Source organism: Humulus lupulus, chromosome 3, assembly GCF_963169125.1.
Source record: "Humulus lupulus chromosome 3, drHumLupu1.1, whole genome shotgun sequence".
NCBI lineage: Eukaryota > Viridiplantae > Streptophyta > Magnoliopsida > Rosales > Cannabaceae > Humulus > Humulus lupulus.
In genome coordinates, this window is record NC_084795.1 from 28,621,704 (window position 1) to 28,642,618 (window position 20,915).

The 20,915-nt window shown below is 36.8% G+C and overlaps 1 pseudogene; it reads right to left on the reverse strand.

Annotated features, from left to right (window-relative positions):
* Positions 1 to 1,204: 1,204 nt before the first annotated feature.
* Positions 1,205 to 20,915, reverse strand: part of LOC133822419 (protein DETOXIFICATION 27-like) — a 40,928-nt pseudogene continuing 21,217 nt past the window's right edge.

Consider the following 20,915-nt stretch of genomic DNA (forward strand, 5'->3'; position numbering starts at 1 on the left):
GCTAGACAAGACAACATGCATAATTTTTGACAACAAACAGCAAGAGCTAAAACTTGACATTAACATATAACATTTACATAACACTACTAGGATGGTTGTTTGAGCTTTGTGTAATGTTTTATTTAGAAAATAAAACCAATTTAGAGATCTTTTCACAAATTTCTAGTCTCTTTGCTCATATTTTCCTTCCATAAGTTTTCTACCCAAGAAACTTATATATTATCTGTTGTAGTAGACCATGTCTATTTCAAAGGACACTCAAATTGTTGCACCCCATTATAAGAAATATCAAAATATTTAAGAGTAATGATATATGCACTCAAACATTATACATAGAAACGTGACATTATTTTTTAAAATAGTGAGTCTTAGTTTTGATAAACGTGATTAGCTAGTCTAAATTTTCACATCACTGTATGTAACATTTTAAGTGTATATTTTGGGTGCACATATCATTGCTTAAAATTTAAATTATTACTAGAAAAAAAAATATTATTGAATATGAGTGTGTTTAGGGGAGTTCATCCAATCCGTTCCAACATTTTTGCCTCTAACCAACTCAATCAAATATTGGATTGGATTTATTTTATAGTAAGTTTTTCTATCTCCTAAATTTTAATATTAAAACGATTAACAAATAAAAAAGTATACAAAAAAAAAACTAACGATAATTAGTAATAATACTATATTAAGACCTTAAAATTACCACATTAAATTCTTAATATGATAAATTTACAATTGAAATATTAAGTCTACAACACAACCATTATAATTTAATACTAATAAGTCTCAAATCAATAATTAAAATACTAATATAGCATGAAAACAACAATAATATATGCAAAGTGCTAACATAGCATCAAAACAACAACAATAATAACATCTACTAAATGAGAACCAATATAAACTAATATAATTAAATATATTTATATTTAATATAATATATAGATATTTTTTTTTTAATAAAGGCTGGATTTGATCGATTTCTAATTGGATTTTAAGATGATCAACTAACAACCGATTAAATCCAATTAACATCCAACTTTTCAAACCCAATTATTCTAATTGTAATTGGATATTCATTTTTTTGTAATTTGATTGATTTGGATTGGTTCGGAGTAATTAGATTGGTTTGAATCCTGAGCCCCTAGTGTTTACAGAGTTCACTTTCTTAATGAATCTTGAATGTGTTTACAAATTAAATCTGTCACATAATAGTTGATTGACATGAATATAAAGAATACAAAAAATTCATCTCAAAAAAAAAAAGTGACACATGATTCTTTTGATCAGTAGTGGGGGTCCTAAGATCTATCATCTTCTTCCGTTTTAGCAGGAACTGACCATTTTTGTACCCCGCTTGTTGGCTTTCTCTGCCTGCAAATTTAAATTGTGTTAATATTAATCTGTTTAGAATGAAAATATATATGCAATTAATACGTACTAATAGATATATAAAGTTTGCATATGAATCATATATGTATACATACTTCCTTTTCCCAATCAGTCCGCATAGTTATAATGGCCAAAATCAGTGTTTGGATAGCAGTCCCACCCAAGATCATTCCACCCCATATACCCTGCTTGTTAGAGTAAAAGAGTTCAAAGTAACATTATTTATTTTATGGTTGTGAATTAATGATTATCGATCGATCCCATAATTAGTAAAGTGATATTAACATAATTAAAGTATAAAAAGAATGGTACCATGACACCCATTTTTTAAGGGCCATCCCATTAAAATCCCAAGAGGAAGACCAATTCCATAGTAGCAACCAACGTTTATATATGCCACCCATGCCTGCCATCCGCACCCTACCGCTACCCCTGACGTGACAGTTTCTTTTAACTAATCACATTCATTTGGATCCACTCTTTTTTTTAAAAAAAGTTTTACACAAATTAGTATAATGTTTTTGTACATAATTTTGGTACACATCATTATTGATACACAAAACAATTTAATCACACACACCCAACAAATAAAATATGTAAAAAACGATTCACCCCGATATTGAATGTATTTGACATTGACTGTGGTAGAGCATTACCAATATCAATTACTGAATGAGGTATAATAGTTGTTAGTGTCATACATGGAAAGTGTGTGAGCACATTCAATAATATATAAGAGCATGAGTTACTCTACTCATCACCAATTGGCTTTGGTTTTGAGATGGAACCTCATGTTACTTAGACCTTTCACCCCTATGCTTCTACAATTACTATCCACATCTATTGTCTAAACTATATCCCATTATACATTGTTACAATAGCTACATATGTAAAGTAGAGTTCAAAGTCTTGTAAATGTCACTTCCATAAATAATGTATAATAGCTAAGGTATTGAATTAAGCTAAGCTAAACAAATATCTTTCTTCACATTGTTTATCCTTAAAACTTATTTAATTATTTCTTTTCATTCTTCTCTTTGCTTTCTCTCTTGTATTTTTTATTTAAATAAATAAATAATATATAAAAATATAATATTTAAATTTTGTAAAGAAAAAATATAGAAAAGCCGAATACAGTGTAACGTAAAAGTTTAAGGTAAAATTAAAAAAATATATTAGCAATAGATTTTCAAGAATATGGTAGATAAGCGTTGTGAGTGCCTTTAGAATAATTTGTATAAAATTATTATGTGTAATGATTATTACAAAATTATTTTGTCAAAATATCCAACAAAATGTGATAATAAAATACCAGATAAAAGTAAGTTAGATATTGATTTTTCGGTCTATAATATATTTCCAATCATCACGAAGTTTTATCAAACTGAAGGGATGTCACTCCCTTCGGTTTTCCTCAATGTGCACTTTCTAGTTATTTCTCCTTTCTTTGTCTCTAATTTTATATATTATATGAATTTTTAAATATTTATTTATATGTTCTTTTTTTTAGATAGGTTATTATTTTAAGCAGGATGTGTGGCTCTCATATTGGACTCTAAAGGTTGCAAAAAAATTGTGGTCTTGGCATAATTATAGGAATTCTCTTATGAAATACTATCCTCATCACATGTTTAAGCTGGATGTTCAATTTGCAAGAGTATCAATTGTTATGATTGGTTAAATACAAAAAGATAATTGTTAAAATACAAGCAAGATATAAACACGTAGTGAAGATGTAAAATTTGAATTTCAATTTCAATTGTAAGCACTTTAAATTGTGTGTTTTGGGTCCAAAGTGATGTATGAAGATATCTAAGGGCCCACAAAAAGTTTGATAGCATTTGGAGCTTTTTTTTTTTTGACCTTTGGAGAGGTACAAAACCAGAGAGGGTGGCAATACGTCGTCACCCAAGTGGCGTAGCATCGCCTAATGCTTAGGGTTTCAAAAAACCCTAACAGATGATGCATCACCTACATGCAAGCGACACGTCGTCTACTAGAGTCCGTACAAGTTACGTAAACTGCTCTAAATGACGTGTTTTACAAGTTTAATCCTATTGGTTTAATCTAATGACGGTGTTGTTAAGTTTTATGCCCTTATAAAACTATGGCGGACATGTAACGCGATTTTATATTGTCAATAAAAGAAGTAAAAATCATTTAGTTTGATAGTCGTGTTGATTGCTTGTTTTATTACATGGTTATTGGAATAATACAAATATTTATAAAATCTCGAACATATCAATAATTACAATTATAGTGACTAGGTCACATTGAATTATAATTGTAATTATATGTTCAAAAGAACGAGTCTTAAGATTAAGTCAGTGCACTACATTTTCACTGATTTGGTAATCTACGATATGATCTACTTACACATTTGGGGTGTGATGTCTTATCCAAGGCATTGATCAAGTAGATAAGATCGGATGTATTTTGTTACATTGGATTGGAACGATATTGATTATTGATAAGATAAGTAAGTATCGTTATTATCTAATCTAATCATATCACAATGTTGACCATAGGTTAATTTAATCTTAATTCTGAGTGATTAATATCCTGCTAATTGTACTATTCAAGTCTTTTGATTTGTTCGTTACCAGCTTACCCTACGGACTAGCTCATACTTATAAATTGGAGATTTGATAGTATAATTGAGTGGGAGTATTTGTCATAGACATGAAATCTATTACTTCTGTTTAAGAAGTGAAACGATGATTTCCTTATAGCTTAGTTCAAGTGTTAAATGATAGAGTACTCATTTCTGTAATTAAGTTTACGGAAATATCATTTATAAAAAACTTAGTGGGAGTTAAGAATAAAATACCAATGAAGGGTCACACGGTAATTTGCACCTATCTCATTAGTAGATCATCTATAGAGTATTGAATGACGGTTATGGTTATAACAATGGATAACGAATTTATATTTGGTGTAAAGTGTTCTATGAATTCAAGAGAGCAATTCCTAGTCTATAGTGGAGTCACGGAGAATTAATAAGATAATGAGATTATTTGTTATAAATAAACTCACGGTAAATTATTGGAGCTTGAGTTCATGGATCCATGGTGCCCATTTCATCTCTTATAAAAATGAACCTAGTAGTCACCCGTCTCATTCACTCCTAATATTTTATACCTAGCCGCCCACTCTCTCTTAGTTTTCTCTCTAGGAAGTCTCTTCTTATGTGTTGAGACTTGCCCACACAAATACTAGGTTGTTTTAGAGGAAGACGGTGGTATTGTTTCAAAGCGGTTTGGATTCCTTGCAATACCTAGCTTTCATCAAGGACAAAAGGTTACGGAATCCAAATGGTGTATTCATTGTTCCGCTACGCATCTTGTAAGTACACTAATGGTTTTATTATTGTATTTACGTGTCTCTGTAATATTCACTTGCTTGTATGATTTTATGCTTTCTACTATGTATATTGTTTTTAATATATATATATATATAAGAAGCATGCATATAGACTTATATAAATGAGATCCTACTAGTGCCTACTCTATATAAGGGTCAAAATAGAGTTTTGAAAGACTTGATCAATTTCTCCAATCTCTCTCTACCCTCTCTCTCTGTGTGTGTGTGTGTGTGTGTGTGTGTGTGTGTGTGTAGCTCCAAGAATCTCAAGTTTTCTCAAAGTACTCATAAAGAAAGTGCTTGACTTTGTGAGCCCTTGTTCAATCTCAATCCTCATTTCCTCCTAGAAAAGGCCTCAAATATCAATGGTAGCTAAGAAATAGAGTATTAGGACGAGTTTAAGAAACGTGTATAATCCTTGGATTTGTGGTTTTGCTTTGTTCTAAGGATTTGCTCAAAGTAGTGGTTCTACAAGGGTTTTGAAGGTTCATCAAAGTTGAAGAAGATCATTCACCAACTTGGGTTTGCATAATCTTTCTTGATCTTTATTTAGTCTCAGTTAATCCATTTGTTGTGTAGATTCTAAATTTTGAGGTGATGTTATTTCACTCTCCCCCAACATTCTAATACTCTATAATTTGAGATAACATATCTTGGAAGAATCTAACTCTTTTTCAGCATTGAAATTCATGACTCGAGATTTTGTAAGATTGGATAGGTTTAAAGGGACTAACTTTGTTTGTTGGCAAGACAAGATTAGATTCTTGTTCACTATTTTGAAGGTTTTCTACATCTTGGACAAAGACCTAAAAGTCTTGGGAAAGCCCAAGGAAGATGATACTCAAGAAGTTTTCAAAGAAAGGAAAAAGCGCGAAGAAGAAGAATTGATATGTAGGGGTCACATCATCAATGCTCTTTCACATAGGCTCTATGATCTCTACACCAACACCAAGACCGTCAAGGAGATTTGGGAGGCCTTGGAAAATAAATACAGAGCGGAAGAAGAACGTACAAAGAAATTTCTTATTACTCAATTTATGGAATTCATGTTTTATGATAATAAGCCTCTTCTTCCTCAAAATCATGAGTTTAAAATTGTTGTGAATAAATTGTCTACACTCAATATTGTATTGCTGGAAAAATTACTTGCTGGTGCTATTAAAGCCAAGTTACCTCCTTCTTGGAGAGGCTATAAGGAAGAAAATTCTCTATAGGAATGAGGAGATTTCGTTGGAGGAAATTCTCAAACACTTGATGATTGAGGAGGAATCTCGTTCTAGAGATAAGAATGAGGATGAGTCTAATGGAGAGACTTCCAAGGCCACTGCGGTGGCTAACCTTCCTAACAAGGGCAAAGGAATTGGTAAGAATAATGGAAAGGGTCAAAAACCCTTAGGACCCAAGAAGAATGAGAGACAATTCAAAAGTTCCAAGGGACCTTGCTTTGTTTGTGGCAAGAATGACCGCTTTGCTAGAGATTGTAGGTTCAAGAGGAACCAAAACAATGAGGCAAAAGTCAATTCAACCCAATATGAGCTAGTGGCAAAACTAAGTGAAGTCAATGCCATTCATGGAAGGGTGAGTGGATGGTGGTATGATACTCGTGCCATCATTCATGTTACCTATAAAAGAATTTTTTTTCAAGACCCTTGAATCTTCAAAAGAAGGACATGAGATACAAATGGGAAATGAGAAAAGGTTCAAGGTTGAATACAAAGGAACCATTGATTTGTCTTCACATCTGGCAAGAAGGTTCTACTCACCAATATTTTGTATGTACCGGAAATGAGTAGAAACCTTGCGAGTGGCAATTTTCTTTGCAAGCTAGGAATCAAGGTTGTGATAGATTTAGGCAAGCTTATTTTGTCTAAGGATAATATTTTCATGAGAAAGGGATGTGCTTGTGATGAAATGTTCAAACTTTATACTTCAATTGACAATGTGAATAATAAATTTTCTTCTTGTTGTGTTATATATGCTTAACTCAGATTTTATTAATTTATGGCATGTTAGACTTGCGCATATAGGATTTAGCACAATTAAAAGGGCTATCAAATGTGGATTAATTAATTGTAATAATGTTGTGCATGATAAATGTGAATTATGTGTTAAATATAACATGGTAAAGAAACATTTTCCAAGTGTTGAAAGAAATAAGTTGTTAGATTTGATACATAGTGACTTGTGTGAATTCAATAGAATGTTGACTAGAGGAGGTAGTAGATATTTCATTACTTTCATTGATGATTGCTCTAGGTTCACATATGTATAACTTGTTTTGTGAAGAGCGTGGAATAATTCATGAATGTACAACCTCTTATACTCCACAACAAAATGGTATAGCGGAAAGGAAAAATAGAACATTTATTGAGATGATTAATGATATGCTATTACATTCTAAATTTAATTTTAGTTTGTGGGGTGAATCCTTGCTATCTGCTTATCATATTTTGAATTGTATTTCCATGAAGAAAAACAATATCTCTCCATATGAGTTATGGAAATGAAAGAAATCAAACATTGGTTATCTTAAAGTGTGAGGGTGTCTTACTTATTGCAAGAGCACCGATCCTAAAATGACCAAGTTGGGTCCAAGGGCTATAAGATGTGCATTTGTAGGTTATGTATGAAATAGGAAAGCTTATAGATTATTAGACTTGGAGTCTAATGTAATAATTGAATCAAAAGAGGTTGAGTTCTTTGAGAACATTTCATGCGATGACAATAAGTTAGAACCAACTCAAACTAGACACTACTACAAAATCCATCTTTTGTGTCAGTCAAACGTGTCAGTCAACGTCGTTGACTGACGCGATTGACTCAGTTTGAGCAATTGTGTCAGTTGGCAAATGACACAAATAAAAGGGCATTTGCGTCATTAATAAGACTGACGCTGTTAAAAATAGCATTTGAGCCAGTTTGCAACTGACGCAAATAAGTTCATTAGTGTCAGTTTTGCACTGTCACAAATGAACTTGTTTGCGTCAGTTACAAACTGACACAAATGCTATTTTTATTTTTTATTTTAATATTTAATTAAATATGGGTCCATAACCTATCAGCCAAAACCTTAAGCCTAACATATTTTTCTCTCCATTTCTCTACCAGCAGCCCATATCTCCATTTCTCACACTCTCTCTTGATTTCTATCTCTCAACCCATCTCTCTCTTTCTCACCTCTCCTTTTCTCTCTCTCTATCTCTCTCGTTAGAGGCTCAAATCGGGACAGGGTTGGGTTTAGGGTTGTGAGGCTCAGGTCAAGGGGCTGGGTCATGGAGCTGGGTGCGCGCAGGGGGGGGGGGGGGGGTTGGGTGCCTGCGGGGGCTGGGTGCGCGCATGGGTTGGGTTGCGGGGCTGGGTGTGCGTGGGCGGGGGAGCTGGGTTCGCGGGGATGGATGCGTGCAGGGGCTGGGTGCGCACAGGGGGGGCTGGGTGCGCACAGGGTTTGGGTCACAAGGCTAGGTTAGGCTCGGCAGTTAGGTTCATGGGTCTCTCTCTCTCTCTCTCATTTTCTCATTTTCATTTTTTTTTCTTTCTAATCTCTTTTTTATTGCAGGTGGTGGTCATGGCTATGGCTCATGATTAGGGTGGTGGTGGGGGGTGTTCGGTGGAGGCAATCAGTGGAGATTTTGTTTTGTTTTGTTTGATTTTTGTTTGTGTAAACTCTTGATATCTGAAAAAAAAAATATGTAAAATTTATGAGGTATTAAGACTTGTAATATCTATGGGAATATCTTATTTTTGTATAAATTTTCATTTTCTTAGAGTATGTAAATTTGTTTTGTATTTTGTATTCAATCAATTTTAAGTTTGATATTGTATTTTTTATATTATAAGTTTGGTTTTGAAATAAATAAATTTAGTTTTGTTTGCTGGTGGTTTTTTTTTTAATTTTATTTTTTTTAATATAGCATTTGCGTCAGTGCCCAACTGACGCAAATGACACTCTGGTTTGCGTCATGGGAAATTGCGTCACATATCATACTGACGCAAAAACTCAATTGTGGCAGTTATAAACGGACGCATATGGAATTTTTTGTTGTAGTGAGAGAACCTCAAGAGAAGACTCCTAGAATAGTTGGTGAGCAATCTCAATTGCCTGGAAGGAGCCAAAGCCATAAAGATTTGGGGTCAAGTGAGAAATGTTCTCAAATAGAGATACTGTACCTTATTGAAGGTGATAATGAGGAAGTTACTTGGAAACATCCAATAGTACTTCAAATAGAAGATGATCTCAATACTTTCAATGAAGCAATGTCCTCAAGAGACTCCACTTTTTGGAAGGAGGCAATTAATGACGAAATGGATTCAATTATGTCTAACCACACTTGGGAATTGGTTGACCTTCCAAAAGGGTCCAAACCAATTGGGTGCAAATGGGTATCTAGAAAGAAATACCATACCGATGGCACCATACAAACCTTCAAGGCTAGGTTAGTAGCCAAAGGATTCAAACAAAGGGAGGGAATAGATTACTCTGACACATATGCACCGATAGAAAGAACTACTTCTATAAGATTGTTGTTATCATCTATATATAACCTTTATGTTCACCAAATGAATGTCGAAATGGCATTCCTAAATGGGGATCTCGAGGAGGTGGTCTATACGGAACAACCGGAGGGTTTTATTCTTCAAGGAAATTAACATAAAGTGTGTAGACTTGTCAAATCATTATATGGTTTGAAACAAGCTCCAAAATAATGGCATGAGAAGTTTGATAAAGTCATTGTTTCTAATGGAGTTAGACACAACAATGCGGACAGGTGCTTATACTATAATACTTGTGGTAACTATGTCATACTAGTGTGTCTATATGTAGATGATATGTTGATTTTGAGTAATGACATGAAAGGAATAATAGAAACGAAGAGGTTTCTATCTTCTAACTTTAAAATGAAAGACATTGGAGAGGTGGATACAATTCTAGGTATCAAAGTTAGAAGGAATAGTGGGGGTTTTGTGTTGAGTCAAACCCACTATGTTGAGAAAGTGCTCGAAAAATTTAGTCATCTCAAAATCAAAGAAGCACATACACCATTTGATTCAAACATAAAGTTTGAAAAGAATGAAGGAAGAGCAATAGCTTAATTGGAATATGCAAGTGCAATAGGAAGTCTAATGTACGCTGCTCATAGAACAAGAGAGGATAATGCATATGCAGTTAGTAAATTTAGTAGGTTTACTAGCAATCCAAGTATCAAGCATTGGAAACCTATTGAGAGAGTTCTAGGTTAACTTATGGGTACTAAAGAGTATAGTTGTAATGTCCCAAATTCCCTAATGTGGCTTAGTGCCTAGATTAGAGGGTCAGGAGGGCCATAATTGATTAAATATGCGATTATGTGATTATATGTTTGATTATGTGAGTTATATTAATATATGATGATAATTGTATATATGTGAACCCACTTCTTATAAGAAGGGTATTTTTGTAATTTTGGCCCGTTGAGGGCATATTTGTATATTTATGTGCATGTATGTGATATATGGGTGAGACCATATTGTTATGTGGATATGTTTGAGCTATTCGGCATGAGACTATCCTAGAATGCAAGTTAGCGATTTGGTCATAATGGGGTTAATTACCGGGCTCAGGGTGAGCCTAGGGGTAATTTGATACTTAGTACATTACCGGGAATGAGCGGGTAATGGGATATGATTTATTAATTATTTGAGGATATTTGGAGTAACAGGACTTGGAGGACGTTAATTATGATTAATAGGATAGGTGGGAAATGACAATTATACCCTTGGGTGGCTTTGAGGATTAGAATGGACCTAGGGGAATTTTGGTCATTTTGACCATTAGATATGCTTAAGTTTAGAAGAAGGCTATAGAAGGACTAAGGCAAAACAGAGTTATCTTCTCTCTCTCTTCCAATCATCTCTATCTCTTTCTCTTTTGGGTTGGAATTTTGAAGCTAAGCTAGGGAATTCAAGTTTGAGGAATTAAGGCTTGGAATTTAGGGTTGTATTACAGCAACTAAAAAGGGTTCAATTCTTATTTGAGGTAAGATTTTCAGCTGGAAATCTCTGGTTTTACTCTGTTTTAAGGTTATTCTTTTAGCTTGATAGTTTAATTTTGGAATTGTGCATTTGGTGATGTTTCAAGTGGTTTAAAGCTTGGGTTTTGATGTTAGAATGGTGATAATGTTGTATTAATGATTGGTTGTGATATTGGAGATTTACTTGATGAGATTTGGCTGAGTTAGAATTGAGGAAAATGCAGGGGAGCTGGGTTCGCGGGGTCAAGTCGCGACCAAGTTCTAGCAAGTCGCAACTTGAATGAACCCCAGAGCCTCCCCTAGGCTCTGTCTGGCAGGCGCGCTACGACCCTCAGGGTCAAGTCGCGGCTCGCCCCTGGCACCCAAACAGGGGGCTTCCTGTCTTGGGGGCACATCACGGCCCTTGGGGGGCAAGTTGCAGCCCGCCTATCCTCTTTGTGCCAGGTTGGGTTTTAACAAGTTTTAAGCGCGGGTTCTCGAATCTCTAGGCTCGGGATCGAATCTTCTAACCGTTTTAGTAGGATTCGAGGTCCCGGGAGCTGAGTTTTAGTCCATGAACCTTTTATTACTCATTTTATTAATGGGATTTCATATTTAGTTATGATTAGGTGATCGCTAAGGGGCTTAAGGACAGATCGTTCTCAAAGGTTGTTCTTTATTTATTTTACGCTCAAGTTTGTGGTAAGAAAACTGCACCCAGTATGTGATATACATGATTATTGATGAGGCATGTTGAGTGCTCTATATATGGACATTGGTTGCATTGTGAATGCATGACAAGGTTGCTTATTTTTTAATGGCACTGACTTATTAGTCAGAAACGACAATGGTAATTAGTACTGGTCGGGAAGTTCTGACTTATCAGTCATGATCGGCAATATTACTGAGCGCTGGTCGTATAGAATTGACTTATGAGTCAAGAGCGTCATTAGCGTTCTGACAGTAGGCTGAAATGATTAGATCTAATCAACATGAGCATTAAATGCTTGACTGACCTATTGGTCAAAGACAACTAAAGCGCTTGGCTAGTCTATGACTAGTTACTCAGAGCCAGGACCAAAACAAAAGTTCAGGTGACTTGATAGTCACATGGCTTAGGGCACAGGACTCCAGAGAGACTCATTAGTCATCTATTCAGGGGGCAGGACTCTAGAGAGACTCATTAAACATCTATTCAGGGCGCAGGACCCCAAAATGACTCATTAGTTATCTATTTAGGGCGCAGGACCCCATGATTGACTTGCTAGTCATCATCTTATTAGGACTGAAGCCCCAGAATGATTACATGATCATTTATTTATATTGAATACATGCAATAATAAGTTTTCTTGCTGAGCCTTGGCTCACGGGTGCTATGTGGTGCAGGTAAAGGAAAAGAAAATCTCACCCAGTCTTGGGTGGAGAGCTTAGGTGGCGACGTGTACATATGCGACCGCTTGACCACCACGGCCAAGGTGTTTCTCAGGGGAACTAGGTTTTAACCCTATTTTTTCCGCTTAGGTCAGCGAATTGTGACTTTTGAACTGTAATGAGCATTTTGGATTTTAAATAACTTTGTAACACTTTTATGGGATCCCGTGTACAATCTAATGTTTTAAATAAAATATATCCATTCCTTTTGAGTGAGATTTTCACCCTGGCCCATTAATAACACTTGGATGCGCGTTTATGACCTAATGACTCATTTAGCGAGTTAAGCACTATTTAAAGTACACAATGTGATGATCTTGGCTAACCAGGACGTTACAATAGTCTTCACTATACAAACTTTCAAAAGATACTTGAAGGATATTCCAATGCTAATTGGATATCGGGAGTTGGAGACAATCTGTAACGCCCTGGTTACTCCAAGACCGTTACTATGAACTTTGAACCGTGCTTAACTCGCTAATCGAGTTCTTTGGTTATAAATGTGCATCTAAATGTTATTCTTAGGTTAAGGTGAAAAACCAATCAAAATGAAAGGATATATTTTATTTAAACATAAAAATGTTCATGGGCCCATAAAAGCGTTTACAAGTTATTTACAATTCAAAACGATCATTACAGTTTGAAATTTACAACCCGCCGACCCAAGCGGCAAAAATAAGGTAAACCCCCTAGTTCCTCTGAGAAACTCCTTGGCCGTGGTGGTCAAGCAGCCGCATATGTACACAACATCACCTAAGCTCTCCACTCAAGGCTGGGTGAGATTTCTTTCCATTTACCTGCACCACATAGCACCCATGAGCCAAAGCCCAGCAAGAAAACTCAATACTGCATGTAAATAATATCAAACGATGATCATGATAATCATCCAGGACTTATAGTCCCAAACTGAGTCCTAAACTGATGAGTGACAGGTGTATAAGTCACTAACATGGGATTCCGCACCCTTTATAAATAAGTGATCAAGTCACTATCTTAAACAGGATAAGTGAATGATGAGCGAGTCACCAATGTAAACCAAGTAAGTGACCATGGAGTCACTACTGTGGGTTCCGTACCCTTAGCCATGTGACGATAGGGTCACCTGGGCCTTCTGGCCCTAGCTCTGAGTAACTAGTCATAGAACTAGGCAAGCGCTTTTAGTTTTCATCGAACTTGGGGTCGATCCGGCATTAATGCTCATGATGAGTCATTCAATGCAGATGTCGATTAGATCTAATCTTTCATCGGCTCTGCGTTCATGACGCTTATGCCGCTCCTGACTCTTAGGTCAGTAACATACGACCAATGCTCAAAACTACTGTCGAACTTGACTAGTAAGTCACAGCTTCGCAGCTAGTTCTGACACCATTGCTGATTCTGACTAGTAAGTCAGTGCCATTCACATGTAAGCAAGATTTGCTAAGCATTTAATATCCAATCAATGTTCACATTTAAACACTCAACATGCCTCAATAATAACCACGCATGTCACATATGGGGTGCAGTTTTCTTACCTCTGGTTCGAGCAAGATTTAGTAAAAGAACGACCCTTGAGAACGATCTACCTTTTAGTTCCTTAGCGGTCACCTAGTCATAACCAATATAAACTCCCATCAATAAAATGAGTAATAAAAGGTTCCTGGACCAAGACCTAGCCTCCGGGACATCGAATCCTACTAAATCGGGTAGTAAGAATGATCCCGAGGCCAAGGTTTGAGTTCCCATGATCAAAACACTACTTCGGCCACAAAAACCCTCAAGCGCCACGACCCCACCTCACTGAGCCGCGGCCCCCAGCCAAGACAGAGGCGCCAGCCTCAGGCACCTACAGCAAGCGTCGCGGCCCTCCTTCCCCAGCGCCGCGACCCCCAGGCTTTTCAGCTCCACCGCCCACCTGCACCAAGCTCAAGCCACAGTACCCCAAGAACAAGGTCGTGGCCCCACCTGGAAACTCAGCATAACCCCGATTTTCCACTTCTAAATCCTTCCAAAAACCTACCCAAACATCTCCAAATCCAAAAATCAAAGTTCCCAATCATCCCAATGATCCAAAATCATCAAATCTCGAGGCTCAAACAAATCAGTAACTCATCAACACACAAAATCCAAATCCGAGCTTAGAAACTCTAAAACTCAAAACTTAAAGCTTAGATTACCTTTGATTAAGTTGTTTCTCGGTAAATCCTTTGGTCAAGAAGCTTCTAATCTTTCCTAGGATGGCTATGCCTCGATCCTCGCTTGATTCTGACTCCTAAAACCCAACTTTCCTTCAAAATTGCGACAAACAGTCAAAAAGGATAACGGGTGCCAGAGAAAAGGTGGTTGAACGTAGTTTCCCCTTCTGACAGGTTACTTCAAGCTTAAGTAATCTCAAGTAAATCCTAATGCTCGGGGTCCCAAAAACGTCCCTGGGGGAAAAATAGTCAAAACTCCCAGAATTTCCTCCTGATCTCACTAACTCCCACTGTATCATCAAATAATCATTCTCATTATCCAATATCCCAATAATTGACCCCGTTATGACAAAACCGCTAACTTGAATCCTAAGATCGTCTCATGCCGAATAGCTTGAACATATCCACATAATAATGGGATCTCATCCATAATCACAAACATACACCAAAATATACAAATATACAATTACGCCCTCAATGGCCAAATTACCAAAATACCCCTATGATGAAATGTGGACCCACATGCATGCATTTAACATCATATTATAATATAATTCACATAAACATGCATATAATAACTTAATGGCATAATAAATCAATTATGGTCCTCCCGGCCTACTAATCCAGCCATTAAACCACATTAGGGATTTCAGGGCATTACACAATCTCTTCACCGTCGGTTGGGTGTTTACTCTTGGATGAGGTGAAATCTCATGGGGCTCGAAGAAGCAAACTTGTATATCACACTCAACGATGGAAGCAGAGTTTATAATTTTAGCGGCAACCGACAAAGAGGCCAAGTAGCATATGAATCTCATGATGGATATTCCTTTATCCGCAGATATGGTATCAACAATTTCAATACATTGTGATAGCCAATCTGCACTTGCTAGAGCATATAATAGTGTGTATAATGGAAAGTCTAGAAATATTAGTATAAGACATGAATATGTGAGACAATTGATTCAAGGTGGAATCATATCAATCTCATATGTTAAGATAAGTGAGAACTTAGCAAATCAATTTACAAAACCTCTTGTGATAATGTTAGTAAGTTCCACTTCAAACGGGATGGGATTGAAACTCCTAGAATAATAGATTCACCAATGATGGCAACCCAACTCCTAACTTGTACAAATCAAGGAAAAAATTTCAATGGGTAAGAACAAGTCATTGATAAGTGAATAGTTTCAACACTAAATCTTATGGTGAGTTCCATCTGAGATGGTTAGTGTTGGTTTCTACCGAGTTAGGGAGAAGCCTAGGGCTTTTAATGAAGTTAAGTTGAGTGTAACAAGCATCTATAAAGGTAGCAAAGATGGTGTAAGAACTTCACCTATGTGGACTTAGAGGTGGTGCCACCTCTCATGGGAGTTGGAGTTTCTCCCCGAAAAGTTCATGAAGAGATGAGCACATGGCCATGATAGTGCTAAGTAAGAAAGTGGGAAAACAAAAGATGTGGTGGAGGTGTGCGAGTTATCACCGGTCTTATCATATGGAATAATTGGTTCAAGCTTTTAAGCAACTAATGATTTCAATAAGACGTTGTGATATTTTCACTAAGGTAAAGTTCAAACTGAAAGGTCCTTTATTTTATGCACCAAAACGGTTTTAAGCTAGAGAATGGTGCTTGTATTTAACCAAGTAATGGATTGTTATGATTGGTTAAATACAAAAAGATAAGTGTTAAAATACAAGCAATGTATAAACACTTAGTGAATTACACATAGTGAAGTTATGAAATTTGAATTTCAATTGTAGGCCCTTTAAATTGTGTTTTTTGGGTCCAAAGTGATACGTGGAGGTATCTAAGGGTCCCAAAAAAGTTTGGTAGCATTTGGATCATTTTTTGGACCTTTGGATGGGTCCAAAACCAAAGAGGGTGGCGACCACCCAAGTGGCGTAGCATCGCCTGATGCTTAGGGTTTCAAAAAACCCTAGCAGGCGATGCTAAGCGATGCGTCACCTACCAGAGTGCGTATAAGTTACGTAAATTTCTCTAAATAACGTATTTTACTAGTCTAATCCTATTGGTTAGACCTAATGACGGTGCCTACTCTATATAAGGGTCAAAATAGAGTTTTGGAAGACTTAATCACTCTCTCCAATCTCTGTCTTGCTCCAAGAATCTCGAGTTTTCTCCATGAACTCATAAAGAAAGTGCTTGACTTTGTGAGTTTAAAGCTTGTTCAATCTCAATCCTCATTTTCTCCTAGAAAATGCCTCAAGCATCAATGTGGCTAGGAAATAGAGTATTACAACAGCGTTAAGAAACCTGTATAAGCCTTGAATTTGTGATTTTGCTTTGTTCTAAAAATTTGCTCAAAGTAATGGTTCTACAAGGGTTTTAAAATGTTCATCAAAGTTGAAGAAGATTATTCACCAATTTGGATTTGCATAATCTTTCTCAATCTTTATTTTGTCTCTGTCAATCCATTTTTTTGTGTAGATTCTAATTTTTGAGGTGGTGTTATCTCACTCTTTCCCAACATCAATAATTCATATATACTTGTAGTTTAATTATGTGTACTCTTTGCATGAACAAAGAACTCTGGACTTCTTTTGATTACTGGAAGTTCTTCGTAGTTTTGTAATTTTTTCAATAAATTTGTTCATTGCCACAAAAAATAAAAAGTACCTGATAAAAGTGGCTGAACAGTGTTTAGTAAAATTGTTATGGCCAAGAGGAAAGTCATGTGATCAATCGCTTTGAGAACGGTAGCACTTGAGGTGAATAGGTAGGCCAACTTATCATTGAACATCAAGATTAGTGCGAAGAAGATAAGACCAATCACTGTCGATTGAACCACTGAAACCTTTGTAGCAAACTTTGCTGCCTTGCCATCTCCACCCCCAAGCTCATTGGATACTCTCACTCTAATCATCCACAAAAGAAAAAACTTTTTAATATATATATCATATTGTATTTCTAGGGGAGTATAATTATATATACTAGTTTGCTAATGTAAGTAGGCCAGGTGTATGTGAAGAAATGACTTCTTTAAGAGCAAAACAAATGTATTAGCTTTGGCTACAACAAGAGATTTTTGGGTAGAGATTTCTCTAAAGGAAAACTTTTATAAAGGTCAAATGGGCACTACTAGAAATATAGGTTTTTACTTCGGTTTTTATAGTGAGCATACAAAAAAAAGCGAAGTAAAAACCTTTTCAAACTCTTTTACTTCGCTTTTCAAATTGGCGCTCTGAAAAAAATTACTTACTACTTCGCTTTTTAAAAAAAACGAAGTGAAAAATTCATAGTGGAGAGGGCCATGTTTGTTTGCACAAGCCCTTATATTATGTTTAGAGATGGTAAAAATGCAAAAAACTGGCCAAACCAAACGCGGCCCTTGTGCACTTTTAACTTCGGTTTTTAGGTAAAAACCGAAGTAGAAAGTGCACCTTCCACTTCGGTTTTTACCTAAAAACCAAAGTTAAAAGTGCACAAGGCATATGACTTATGGACCTTTAACTTCGGTTTTTTGGTAAAAACCGAAGTGGAAAGTCCACTTTCTACTTCGGTTTTTACCAAAAACCGAAGTTAAAAGTGCTTTATAATCCCTTCCCTAGACCCGAACGGTCATCTTCTCAAACCCTCTCTACCCTCTGTGCAAAAAAAAACCCCCAAAACCTCCATTAACCACCGTGAGCCAACACCCATTTTGATTCTCCAAACCTTTTTTTTTTTATTTTTTCTTTATTTCTTGCAACATTTCTACCCTATAAACCGAAATATAGTCCAAATTTTTTTTTTTTTTTTTTTTTAGAGAAAAAAATGCATTTGGCCGTGGGTATTTTCTCCATTTGAAAGTGGTGTTTCTTGCCGGATTTTTGTCATTGCAAGGGGATTTTGAGCTTCAAAACAGGTATAGATTACTAAAATGTGGTTTTGATGATAATTTTTTAATTTTCTATGTTTTTTTTTGTTTTTTTTATTATTCTGAATTTAAAATTAATATAATTAATATTTTATTAATTTTTATAATTATTTGTTTATTTTGTTAGTTTAAATAATGTGATAAAAATTAGGTTTATTATAAATATATATATATGCATATTAGTTAATTTTAGAAATTTTGACAATAGATAAATTTGTTTTTTAAATATTTGAAAAAAAATAAATAACTTGAAGATGATCAAAGTGTTGTTCATTAGTTTCATTAACTAGTTTGATTTTTTTTATTTATTGGTTTGATAATTAATTATGTAGTTTACTAATTATGTAATTGTTATCCCAAAAATTTGAAAAGAATGACGTGGCAGTAAAATTGACACATGGCATGAGTTAGTGGGATGATCTGGCTTAATAATGGCCCAATACATCAGTTAAGGAATTGGACAGATAGTCAAGCCAAATACGCCCGATTGAAGAGAATATTTGGACTGGGGGTTGCTTGGCTCAGACCTCAGTTTAAAGACCCTTATAATTAAATTGGTGCCAAGTCCAAGAAATTGAAGGGGAGGTATGAATTTTGGTTCAAGATATAAAAGTAGTAGGTCCGATCGGACCTAAGCTTAGGGGACCTCTTGTTAAGCTTGGCTCGAATGAGTTCAAAGAGAATGACCAAGGCTCAAGTTTTACTCAAGGGAAAGCCACATAGTGGCCGATCGGGTATGATGTGGAAGAGTTGCACTTGGGCTTGAATGAGGTGAGGAGGAAAAGTATACCTCGGACCACTTTGGTCCGAGGAGAAGGAAGTGGTGTCCGATCGGACATGATGCGTATGAGGTACCTCGGACCACTTTGGTCCAAGGAGAGGACTATGTCCGATCGAGCATACTCGTAAGAGGTACCTTGGACCATTTCGGTCCAAGGAGAAGTAGATGGTGGCTCGGACCACCTTGGTCCGAGGAGAAAAGTCCAATGCCCGATCGAGTATTGGTTAAACGAAGAAGGCTCGGACCATTTAGGTCCGAGGAGAGGGGCATTGTGCCCGATCGCACAAGACGCCTGAAAGAGTGCTTTGGACCATTTTGGTCCGAGGAGATGCTAGGAAAAAGATGGCTCGGACCACCTTGATCCGAGGAGCAAAGTGCAAGGTCCGATCGGACCTTGATTGAAGGAGTCAAATAGGGTGGTTTGAACCACCTTAAGCCAAAGAAGACAACCATTGTGTCCGATCGGACACAATGAAGGAGTATACCTCGAATGTGCCCGAGGTAAGAAGCAAAGTAAGTACCCTCGGACGACCTTTTGTCCGAGGAGAGCCATGCACGTACCACCTTTGACCTACGTAAAGCTTGAAGAGTAGTCAACATGCATGAGAAACTACGTCAAACTGCCCGAAAATACTTCAGTGAGAATTGGTCCATGCATCCGGGAATCACTCAATCCTCACTTGAATTTAGGGATCAGTTATATTTTGAATGTTTATTTTGTAATATAAATATTAGGTAAATAATGGAATATCCCTATCGAAAGGGGATATCAGTTGAGAATCCCAGTCTATAAATAGAGACTTGGGAGGATCGTAAAAGGACTTTTGGCAAAAATCAAGAGTGAACTTGTGTTCTAGAGAGAGAAAGTGTTTTCCCTGAGAGAACCCCTTTTTGTATTCTGAAATATTTCACACTGAAGAAACTCAGTTGACACGGTTCATCTGATCTTGAGTGTGAATACATAATAAAATCTCTAAGTGGATTAGGCTATTACCGATCATCAGGGCTGAACCACTATAAAAATTTCGTGTTATTTACTTTCGTTGATAAAAACTGTCTGTTGTCGTTTATAATTCTCTTGAAGGTTTGCCGTAGTTGACGTTCTTACGTCGTTGGCTAAATTTACAGTCAACATTTTGGTGCTTTCATTGAGAGCCTGAAGAGAAGACAGACAGTCCCTGAAGCATTATGGCGCCTAAGAACACCACCGCGACCTCCAAGAAGGTAAGCACCTCCAGGGAGCATGCTAGATCGGAGAATCCCAGCGTTCAAGATCGTGAGAATGAGCCTAGAGTTGTGCTCGAGGATGCAGTTCCAGAAGTAGAGGAGCTCCAGGAGACTATGAGCGCATTCCAGGAAGAGCTAGCTCAGTTCAGTGCTAGGCAGGAGGCCTTTGCTGAAGAAATGGTCAAACAGAGGCGAGAGATGGACGCTAGGAGCGAGGAGATCCGTCGACAGCAGGAGGAGGCCGACAGGCGACATCACGAAGCTGCGCTTGCTCTGGAGGCAGCTACGCAATTGACCCGAGCCAATGCTCAAGCTGCGCCTGGGGTAATACCCACCCCAGAAGCAAGGACCACGGAGGCTGGTCATAAGAAAGCTGATAGACCAGGCAGGGGTAGTGGTAACCCACCTGGTCATGAGGAGGAGGGAGTACGATCGCGCACTACCTCTACCCAAAGGGGGAATTCTAAGACCCCCTCAAGGAGCCACAGATCAGAGACTTCCAGGTCAGGGAGTCGTAAGTCTGGCAGTAAGAAAACACCTTCTGAGCAGGGGCACAACAAAGCTCCTCATGGCAAGGAAACTTCACACTTCAAAGATGGACATGGGCGTGATGAAGGTGACAGTTACCCCACCAACCAGTCGAAGGAGAAGAATAATAACCGACGAGGAGGAGATGATC